Here is an 11,853-nt window from a genome sequence, read left to right on the forward strand (position 1 = left end):
GAGAGTGTATACAATGTAATATATGAGTACAAAATGTTATATGACCGTTAGAGAGAGAAGAAGGGAGATAGGGACATAAAGTGGTCTTCTCTTGGGCAAGACAATGGTGAAAGGGACAGCTCCTTCCTTCACCAACCAAAGGCCACGTGATTCTTCCTTCCCTTCCTTCCTTGTGCGCTTTTCCCTTCTTCTTCTTCCCATTGGCCTCTCTTTTCTTCTCTTCTTCCCATGGGCCTCTCTCTCTTGTAAGGCCTTGTTTTCCTTCTCTCAAACTCGGCCTTTCTCTTGTGAGGCCCCTTGGACCAAGCGCAGGCCGTACGGACGTAACAGGCCGAGACCGTACGGACGGGGTTAAAATGTGTCTTAATCCAATGCAACTGACTAGTTATGAGAGTTTGAGATGGATGTGGAGAGTTTAAAAGCCACTTATACCCATTTTGTCCCAAAACAGGCTAAAACCAAGAAAACAGTGCTTAGAAGCTGTAAACAGCTATGTTAGTGTTTCTGGGGTTAAAATGTGTCTTAATCCAATGCAAATAACTAATTATAAGAGTTTGAGATTGATGTGAAGAGAGTAAAAGCCACTTATACCCATTTTGTCCCAAAACAGGCTAAACCAAGAAAACATTGCTCAGTAGCACCAAACAGCTTTGTTAGTGTTTTTGGGGTTAAAATGTGTCCTAATCCAATGCAACTAACTAATTATAAGAGTTTGGGATAGATGTGGGGAGTTTAAAAGCCACTTATACCCATTTTGTCCCAAAAAAGCTAAAACCAAGAAAACATTGCTTAGAAGCACTAAACAGCTATGTTAGTGTTTCTGGGGTTAAAATGTGTCTTAATCCAATGCAGCTGACTAGTTATAAGAGTTTGAGATGGATGTGGAGAGTTTAAAAGCCACTTATACTTATTTTGTCCCAAAACATGCTAAAACCAAGAAAACATTGCTTAGAAGCACCAAGCAGCTTTGTTAGTGTTTCTGGGGTTAAAATGTGTCTTAATCCAATGCAACTAACTAATTATAAGAGTTTGAGATAGATGTGGATAGTTTAAAAGCCACGTATACCCATTTTGTCCCAAAACAGGCTAAAACCAAGAAAACATTGCTTAGAAGCTGTAAATAGCTATGTTAGTGTTTCTGGGGTTAAAATGTGTCTTAGTCCAATGCAGCTGACTAGTTATAAGAGTTTGAGATGGATGTGGAAAGTTTAAAAGGCACTTATACCCATTTTGTCCCAAAACAGGCTAAAACCAAGAAAACATTGCTTAGAAGCACTAAACAACTTTGTTAGTGTTTATGGGGTTAAAATGTGTCTTAATCCAATGCAACTAACTAATTATAAGAGTTTGAGATAGATGTGGATAGTTTAAAAGCCACTTATACCCATTTTGTCCCAAAACAGGCTAAAACCAAGAATACATTGCTTAGAAGCTGTAAATAGCTATGTTAGTGTTTCTGGGGTTAAAATGTGTCTTAATCCAATGCAGCTGACTAGTTATAAGAGTTTGAGATGGATGTGGAGAGTTTAAAAGCCACTTATACCCATTTTGTCCCAAAACAGGCTAAAACCAAGAAAACAGTGCTTAGAAGCTGTAAACAGCTATGTTAGTGTTTCTGGGGTTAAAATGTGTCTTAATCCAATGCAAATGACTAATTATAAGAGTTTGAGATAGATGTGGATAGTTTAAAAGCCACTTATACCCATTTTGTCCCAAAACAGGCTAAAACCAAGAAAACATGGCTTAGAAGCTGTAAATAGCTATGTTATTGTTTCTGGGGTTAAAATGTGTCTTAATCCAATGCAGCTGACTAGTTATGAGAGTTTGAGATGGATGTGGAGAGTTTAAAAGCCACGTATACCCATTTTGTCCCAAAACAGGCTAAAACCAAGAAAACATTGCGTAGAAGCTGTAAATAGCTATGTTAGTGTTTGTGGGGTTAAAATGTGTCTTAATCCAATGCAGCTGACTAGTTATAAGAGTTTGAGATGGATGTGGAAAGTTTAAAAGGCACTTATACCCATTTTGTCCCAAAACAGGCTAAAACCAAGAAAACATTGCTTAGAAGCACTAAACAACTTTGTTAGTGTTTCTGGGGTTAAAATGTGCCTTAACCCAATGCAACTAACTAATTATAAGAGTTTGAGATAGATATGGATAGTTTAAAAGCCACTTATACCCATTTTGTCCCAAAACAGGCTAAAACCAAGAAAACATTGCTTAGAAGCTGTAAATAGCTATGTTATTGTTTCTGGGGTTAAAATGTGTCTTAATCCAATGCAACTGACTAGTTATGAGAGTTTGAGATGGATGTGGAGAGTTTAAAAGCCACTTATACCCATTTTGTCCCAAAACAGGCTAAAACCAAGAAAACAGTGCTTAGAAGCTGTAAACAGCTATGTTAGTGTTTCTGGGGTTAAAATGTGTCTTAATCCAATGCAAATAACTAATTATAAGAGTTTGAGATTGATGTGAAGAGAGTAAAAGCCACTTATACCCATTTTGTCCCAAAACAGGCTAAACCAAGAAAACATTGCTCAGAAGCACCAAACAGCTTTGTTAGTGTTTTTGGGGTTAAAATATGTCCTAATCCAATGCAACTAACTAATTATAAGAGTTTGGGATAGATGTGGGGAGTTTAAAAGCCACTTATACCCATTTTGTCCCAAAAAAGCTAAAACCAAGAAAACATTGCTTAGAAGCACTAAACAGCTTTGTTAGTGTTTCTGGGGTTAAAATGTGTCTTAATCCAATGCAACTAACTAATTATAAGAGTTTGAGATAGATGTGGATAGTTTAAAAGCCAATTATACCCATTTTGTCCCAAAACAGGGTAAAACCAAGAAAACATTGCTTAGAAGCTGTAAATAGCTATGTTAGTGTTTCTGGGGTTAAAATGTGTCTTAATCCAATGCAGCTGACTAGTTATAAGAGTTTGAGATGGATGTGAAGAGTTTAAAAGCCACTTATACTTATTTTGTCCCAAAACATGCTAAAACCAAGAAAACATTGCTTAGAAGCACCAAGCAGCTTTGTTAGTGTTTCTGGGGTTAAAATGTGTCTTAATCCAATGCAACTAACTAATTATAAGAGTTTGAGATAGATGTGGATAGTTTAAAAGCCACGTATACCCATTTTGTCCCAAAACAGGCTAAAACCAAGAAAACATTGCTTAGAAGCTGTAAATAGCTATGTTAGTGTTTCTGGGGTTAAAATGTGTCTTAATCCAATGCAACTAACTAATTATAAGAGTTTGAGATAGATGTGGATAGTTTAAAAGCCACGTATACCCATTTTGTCCCAAAACAGGCTAAAACCAAGAAAACATTGCTTAGAAGCTGTAAATAGCTATGTTAGTGTTTCTGGGGTTAAAATGTGTCTTAGTCCAATGCAGCTGACTAGTTATAAGAGTTTGAGATGGATGTGGAAAGTTTAAAAGGCACTTATACCCATTTTGTCCCAAAACAGGCTAAAACCAAGAAAACATTGCTTAGAAGCACTAAACAACTTTGTTAGTGTTTCTGGGGTTAAAATGTGTCTTAATCCAATGCAACTAACTAATTATAAGAGTTTGAGATAGATGTGGATAGTTTAAAAGCCACTTATACCCATTTTGTCCCAAAACAGGCTAAAACCAAGAATACATTGCTTAGAAGCTGTAAATAGCTATGTTAGTGTTTCTGGGGTTAAAATGTGTCTTAATCCAATGCAGCTGACTAGTTATAAGAGTTTGAGATGGATGTGGAGAGTTTAAAAGCCACTTATACCCATTTTGTCCCAAAACAGGCTAAAACCAAGAAAACAGTGCTTAGAAGCTGTAAACAGCTATGTTAGTGTTTCTGGGGTTAAAATGTGTCTTAATCCAATGCAAATGACTAATTATAAGAGTTTGAGATAGATGTGGATAGTTTAAAAGCCACTTATACCCATTTTGTCCCAAAACAGGCTAAAACCAAGAAAACATTGCTTAGAAGCTGTAAATAGCTATGTTATTGTTTTTGGGGTTAAAATGTGTCTTAATCCAATGCAGCTGACTAGTTATGAGAGTTTGAGATGGATGTGGAGAGTTTAAAAGCCACTTATACCCATTTTGTCCCAAAACAGGCTAAAACCAAGAAAACATTGCTTAGAAGCACCAAATAGCTTTGTTAGTGTTTCTGGGGTTAAAATCTGTCTTAATCCAATGCAGCTGACTAGTTATAAGAGTTTGAGATGGATGTGGAAAGTTTAAAAGGCACTTATACCCATTTTGTCCCAAAACAGGCTAAAACCAAGAAAACATTGCTTAGAAGCACTAAACAACTTTGTTAGTGTTTCTGGGGTTAAAATGTGTCTTAACCCAATGCAACTAACTAATTATAAGAGTTTGAGATAGATATGGATAGTTTAAAAGCCACTTATACCCATTTTGTCCCAAAACAGGCTAAAACCAAGAAAACATTGCTTAGAAGCTGTAAATAGCTATGTTAGTGTTTCTGGGGTTAAAATGTGTCTTAGTCCAATGCAGCTGACTAGTTATAAGAGTTTGAGATGGATGTGGAAAGTTTAAAAGGCACTTATACCCATTTTGTCCCAAAACAGGCTAAAACCAAGAAAACATTGCTTAGAAGCACTAAACAACTTTGTTAGTGTTTCTGGGGTTAAAATGTGTCTTAATCCAATGCAACTAACTAATTATAAGAGTTTGAGATAGATGTGGATAGTTTAAAAGCCACTTATACCCATTTTGTCCCAAAACAGGCTAAAACCAAGAATACATTGCTTAGAAGCTGTAAATAGCTATGTTAGTGTTTCTGGGGTTAAAATGTGTCTTAATCCAATGCAGCTGACTAGTTATAAGAGTTTGAGATGGATGTGGAGAGTTTAAAAGCCACTTATACCCATTTTGTCCCAAAACAGGCTAAAACCAAGAAAACAGTGCTTAGAAGCTGTAAACAGCTATGTTAGTGTTTCTGGGGTTAAAATGTGTCTTAATCCAATGCAAATGACTAATTATAAGAGTTTGAGATAGATGTGGATAGTTTAAAAGCCACTTATACCCATTTTGTCCCAAAACAGGCTAAAACCAAGAAAACATTGCTTAGAAGCTGTAAATAGCTATGTTATTGTTTTTGGGGTTAAAATGTGTCTTAATCCAATGCAGCTGACTAGTTATGAGAGTTTGAGATGGATGTGGAGAGTTTAAAAGCCACTTATACCCATTTTGTCCCAAAACAGGCTAAAACCAAGAAAACATTGCTTAGAAGCACCAAACAGCTTTGTTAGTGTTTCTGGGGTTAAAATCTGTCTTAATCCAATGCAGCTGACTAGTTATAAGAGTTTGAGATGGATGTGGAGAGTTTAAAAGCCACTTATACTTATTTTGTCCCAAAACAGGCTAAAACCAAGAAAACATTGCTTAGAAGCACCAAACAGCTTTGTTAGTGTTTCTGGGGTTAAAATGTGTCTTAATCCAATGCAACTAACTAAATATAAGAGTTTGAGATAGATGTGGATAGTTTAAAAGCCACGTATACCCATTTTGTCCCAAAACAGGCTAAAACCAATAAAACATTGCGTAGAAGCTGTAAATAGCTATGTTAGTGTTTCTGGGGTTAAAATGTGTCTTAATTCAATGCAGCTGACTAGTTATAAGAGTTTGAGATGGATGTGGAAAGTTTAAAAGGCACTTATACCCATTTTGTCCCAAAACAGGCTAAAACCAAGAAAACATTGCTTAGAAGCACTAAACAACTTTGTTAGTGTTTCTGGGGTTAAAATGTGTCTTAATCCAATGCAAATAACTAATTATAAGAGTTTGAGATTGATGTGAAGAGAGTAAAAGCCACTTATACCCATTTTGTCCCAAAACAGGCTAAAACCAAGAAAACATTGCTTAGAAGAACCAAACAGCTTTGTTAGTGTTTTTGGGGTTAAAATCTGTCTTAATCCAATGCAGCTGACTAGTTATAAGAGTTTAAGATGGATGTGGAGAGTTTAAAAGCCACTTATACTTATTTTGTCCCAAAACAGGCTAAAACCAAGAAAACATTGCTTAGTAGCACCAAACAGCTTTGTTAGTGTTTCTGGGGTTAAAATGTGTCTTAATCCAATGCAACTAACAAAATATAAGAGTTTGAGATAGATGTGGATAGTTTAAAAGCCACGTATACCCATTTTGTCCCAAAACAGGCTAAAACCAAGAAAACATTGCGTAGAAGCTGTAAATAGCTATGTTAGTGTTTGTGGGGTTAAAATGTGTCTTAATCCAATGCAGCTGACTAGTTATAAGAGTTTGAGATGGATGTGGAAAGTTTAAAAGGCACTTATACCCATTTTGTCCCAAAACAGGCTAAAACCAAGAAAACATTGCTTAGAAGCACTAAACAACTTTGTTAGTGTTTCTGGGGTTAAAATGTGTCTTAATCCAATGCAACTAACTAATTATAAGAGTTTGAGATAGATATGGATAGTTTAAAAGCCACTTATACCCATTTTGTCCCAAAACAGGCTAAAACCAAGAAAACATTGCTTAGAAGCTGTAAATAGCTATGTTATTGTTTCTGGGGTTAAAATGTGTCTTAATCCAATGCAACTGACTAGTTATGAGAGTTTGAGATGGATGTGGAGAGTTTAAAAGCCACTTATACCCATTTTGTCCCAAAACAGGCTAAAACCAAGAAAACAGTGCTTAGAAGCTGTAAACAGCTATGTTAGTGTTTCTGGGGTTAAAATGTGTCTTAATCCAATGCAAATAACTAATTATAAGAGTTTGAGATTGATGTGAAGAGAGTAAAAGCCACTTATACCCATTTTGTCCCAAAACAGGCTAAACCAAGAAAACATTGCTCAGAAGCACCAAACAGCTTTGTTAGTGTTTTTGGGGTTAAAATGTGTCCTAATCCAATGCAACTAACTAATTATAAGAGTTTGGGATAGATGTGGGGAGTTTAAAAGCCACTTATACCCATTTTGTCCCAAAAAAGCTAAAACCAAGAAAACATTGCTTAGAAGCACTAAACAGCTTTGTTAGTGTTTCTGGGGTTAAAATGTGTCTTAATCCAATGCAACTAACTAATTATAAGAGTTTGAGATAGATGTGGATAGTTTAAAAGCCAATTATACCCATTTTGTCCCAAAACAGGGTAAAACCAAGAAAACATTGCTTAGAAGCTGTAAATAGCTATGTTAGTGTTTCTGGGGTTAAAATGTGTCTTAATCCAATGCAGCTGACTAGTTATAAGAGTTTGAGATGGATGTGGAGAGTTTAAAAGCCACTTATACTTATTTTGTCCCAAAACATGCTAAAACCAAGAAAACATTGCTTAGAAGCACCAAGCAGCTTTGTTAGTGTTTCTGGGGTTAAAATGTGTCTTAATCCAATGCAACTAACTAATTATAAGAGTTTGAGATAGATGTGGATAGTTTAAAAGCCACGTATACCCATTTTGTCCCAAAACAGGCTAAAACCAAGAAAACATTGCTTAGAAGCTGTAAATAGCTATGTTAGTGTTTCTGGGGTTAAAATGTGTCTTAGTCCAATGCAGCTGACTAGTTATAAGAGTTTGAGATTGATGTGGAAAGTTTAAAAGGCACTTATACCCATTTTGTCCCAAAAAAGGCTAAAACCAAGAAAACATTGCTTAGAAGCACTAAACAACTTTGTTAGTGTTTCTGGGGTTAAAATGTGTCTTAATCCAATGCAACTAACTAATTATAAGAGTTTGAGATAGATATGGATAGTTTAAAAGCCACTTATACCCATTTTGTCCCAAAACAGGCTAAAACCAAGAATACATTGCTTAGAAGCTGTAAATAGCTATGTTAGTGTTTCTGGGGTTAAAATGTGTCTTAATCCAATATAGCTGACTAGTTATAAGAGTTTGAGATGGATGTGGAGAGTTTAAAAGCCACTTATACCCATTTTGTCCCAAAACAGGATAAAACCAAGAAAACAGTGCTTAGAAGCTGTAAACAGCTATGTTAGTGTTTCTGGGGTTAAAATGTGTCTTAATCCAATGCAAATGACTAATTATAAGAGTTTGAGATAGATGTGGATAGTTTAAAAGCCACTTATACCCATTTTGTCCCAAAACAGGCTAAAACCAAGAAAACATTGCTTAGAAGCTGTAAACAGCTATGTTATTGTTTCTGGGGTTAAAATGTGTCTTAATCCAATGCAAATAACTAATTATAAGAGTTTGAGATTGATGTGAAGAGAGTAAAGGCCACTTATACCCATTTTGTCCCAAAACCGGCTAAAACCAAGAAAACATTGCTTAGAAGCACCAAACAGCTTTGTTAGTGTTTCTGGGGTTAAAATCTGTCTTAATCCAATGCAGCTGACTAGTTATAAGAGTTTAAGATGGATGTGGGGAGTTTAAAAGCCACTTATACCCATTTTGTCCCAAAAAAGCTAAAACCAAGAAAACATTGCTTAGAAGCACTAAACAGCTTTGTTAGTGTTTCTGGGGTTAAAATGTGTCTTAATCCAATGCAACTAACTAATTATAAGAGTTTGAGATAGATGTGGATAGTTTAAAAGCCAATTATACCCATTTTGTCCCAAAACAGGGTAAAACCAAGAAAACATTGCTTAGAAGCTGTAAATAGCTATGTTAGTGTTTCTGGGGTTAAAATGTGTCTTAATCCAATGCAGCTGACTAGTTATAAGAGTTTGAGATGGATGTGGAGAGTTTAAAAGCCACTTATACTTATTTTGTCCCAAAACATGCTAAAACCAAGAAAACATTGCTTAGAAGCACCAAGCAGCTTTGTTAGTGTTTCTGGGGTTAAAATGTGTCTTAATCCAATGCAACTAACTAATTATAAGAGTTTGAGATAGATGTGGATAGTTTAAAAGCCACGTATACCCATTTTGTCCCAAAACAGGCTAAAACCAAGAAAACATTGCTTAGAAGCTGTAAATAGCTATGTTAGTGTTTCTGGGGTTAAAATGTTTCTTAGTCCAATGCAGCTGACTAGTTATAAGAGTTTGAGATGGATGTGGAAAGTTTAAAAGGCACTTATACCCATTTTGTCCCAAAACAGGCTAAAACCAAGAAAACATTGCTTAGAAGCACTAAACAACTTTGTTAGTGTTTCTGGGGTTAAAATGTGTCTTAATCCAATGCAACTAACTAATTACAAGAGTTTGAGATAGATGTGGATAGTTTAAAAGCCACTTATACCCATTTTGTCCCAAAACAGGCTAAAACCAAGAATACATTGCTTAGAAGCTGTAAATAGCTATGTTAGTGTTTCTGGGGTTAAAATGTGTCTTAATCCAATGCAGCTGACTAGTTATAAGAGTTTGAGATGGATGTGGAGAGTTTAAAAGGCACTTATACCCATTTTGTCCCAAAACAGGCTAAAACCAAGAAAACATTGCTTAGAAGCTGTAAACAGCTATGTTAGTGTTTCTGGGGTTAAAATGTGTCTTAATCCAATGCAAATGACTAATTATAAGAGTTTGAGATAGATGTGGATAGTTTAAAAGCCACTTATACCCATTTTGTCCCAAAACAGGCTAAAACCAAGAAAACATTGCTTAGAAGCTGTACATAGCTATGTTATTGTTTCTGGGGTTAAAATGTGTCTTAATCCAATGCAAATAACTAATTATAAGAGTTTGAGATTGATGTGAAGAGAGTAAAGGCCACTTATACCCATTTTGTCCCAAAACAGGCTAAAACCAAGAAAACATTGCTTAGAAGCACCAAACAGCTTTGTTAGTGTTTCTGGGGTTAAAATCTGTCTTAATCCAATGCAGCTGACTAGTTATAAGAGTTTAAGATGGATGTGGAGAGTTTAAAAGCCACTTATACTTATTTTGTCCCAAAACAGGCTAAAACCAAGAAAACATTGCTTAGAAGCACCAAACAGCTTTGTTAGTGTTTCTGGGGTTAAAATGTGTCTTAATCCAATGCAACTAACTAATTATAAGAGTTTGAGATAGATGTGGATAGTTTAAAAGCCAATTATACCCATTTTGTCCCAAAACAGGGTAAAACCAAGAAAACATTGCTTAGAAGCTGTAAATAGCTATGTTAGTGTTTCTGGGGTTAAAATGTGTCTTAATCCAATGCAGCTGACTAGTTATAAGAGTTTGAGATGGATGTGGAGATTTTAAAAGCCACTTATACTTATTTTGTCCCAAAACATGCTAAAACCAAGAAAACATTGCTTAGAAGCACCAAGCAGCTTTGTTAGTGTTTCTGGGGTTAAAATGTGTCTTAGTCCAATGCAACTAACTAATTATAAGAGTTTGAGATAGATGTGGATAGTTTAAAAGCCACGTATACCCATTTTGTCCCAAAACAGGCTAAAACCAAGAAAACATTGCTTAGAAGCTGTAAATAGCTATGTTAGTGTTTATGGGGTTAAAATGTGTCTTAGTCCAATGCAGCTGACTAGTTATAAGAGTTTGAGATGGATGTGGAAAGTTTAAAAGGCACTTATACCCATTTTGTCCCAAAACAGGCTAAAACCAAGAAAACATTGCTTAGAAGCACTAAACAACTTTGTTAGTGTTTCTGGGGTTAAAATGTGTCTTAATCCAATGCAACTAACTAATTATAAGAGTTTGAGATAGATGTGGATAGTTTAAAAGCCACGTATACCCATTTTGTCCCAAAACAGGCTAAAACCAAGAAAACATTGCTTAGAAGCTATAAATAGCTATGTTAGTGTTTCTGGGGTTAAAATGTTTCTTAGTCCAATGCAGCTGACTAGTTATAAGAGTTTGAGATGGATGTGGAAAGTTTAAAAGGCACTTATACCCATTTTGTCCCAAAACAGGCTAAAACCAAGAAAACATTGCTTAGAAGCTGTAAACAGCTATGTTATTGTTTCTGGGGTTAAAATGTGTCTTAATCCAATGCAAATAACTAATTATAAGAGTTTGAGATTGATGTGAAGAGAGTAAAGGCCACTTATACCCATTTTGTCCCAAAATAGGCTAAAACCAAGAAAACATTGCTTAGAAGCACTAAACAACTTTGTTAGTGTTTCTGGGGTTAAAATGTGTCTTAATCCAATGCAACTAACTAATTACAAGAGTTTGAGATAGATGTGGATAGTTTAAAAGCCACTTATACCCATTTTGTCCCAAAACAGGCTAAAACCAAGAATACATTGCTTAGAAGCTGTAAATAGCTATGTTAGTGTTTCTGGGGTTAAAATGTGTCTTAATCCAATGCAGCTGACTAGTTATAAGAGTTTGAGATGGATGTGGAGAGTTTAAAAGGCACTTATACCCATTTTGTCCCAAAACAGGCTAAAACCAAGAAAACATTGCTTAGAAGCTGTAAACAGCTATGTTAGTGTTTCTGGGGTTAAAATGTGTCTTAATCCAATGCAAATGACTAATTATAAGAGTTTGAGATAGATGTGGATAGTTTAAAAGCCACTTATACCCATTTTGTCCCAAAACAGGCTAAAACCAAGAAAACATTGCTTAGAAGCTGTAAATAGCTATGTTATTGTTTCTGGGGTTAAAATGTGTCTTAATCCAATGCAAATAACTAATTATAAGAGTTTGAGATTGATGTGAAGAGAGTAAAGGCCACTTATACCCATTTTGTCCCAAAACAGGCTAAAACCAAGAAAACATTGCTTAGAAGCACCAAACAGCTTTGTTAGTGTTTCTGGGGTTAAAATCTGTCTTAATCCAATGCAGCTGACTAGTTATAAGAGTTTAAGATGGATGTGGAGAGTTTAAAAGCCACTTATACTTATTTTGTCCCAAAACAGGCTAAAACCAAGAAAACATTGCTTAGAAGCACCAAACAGCTTTGTTAGTGTTTCTTGGGTTAAAATGTGTCTTAATCCAATGCAACTAACTAAATATAAGAGTTTGAGATAGATGTGGAT

Source organism: Camelina sativa, chromosome 15 (genome assembly GCF_030686135.1).
Source record: "Camelina sativa cultivar CO46 ecotype springtype chromosome 15, ASM3068613v1".
NCBI classification, from domain to species: Eukaryota; Viridiplantae; Streptophyta; class Magnoliopsida; order Brassicales; family Brassicaceae; genus Camelina; species Camelina sativa.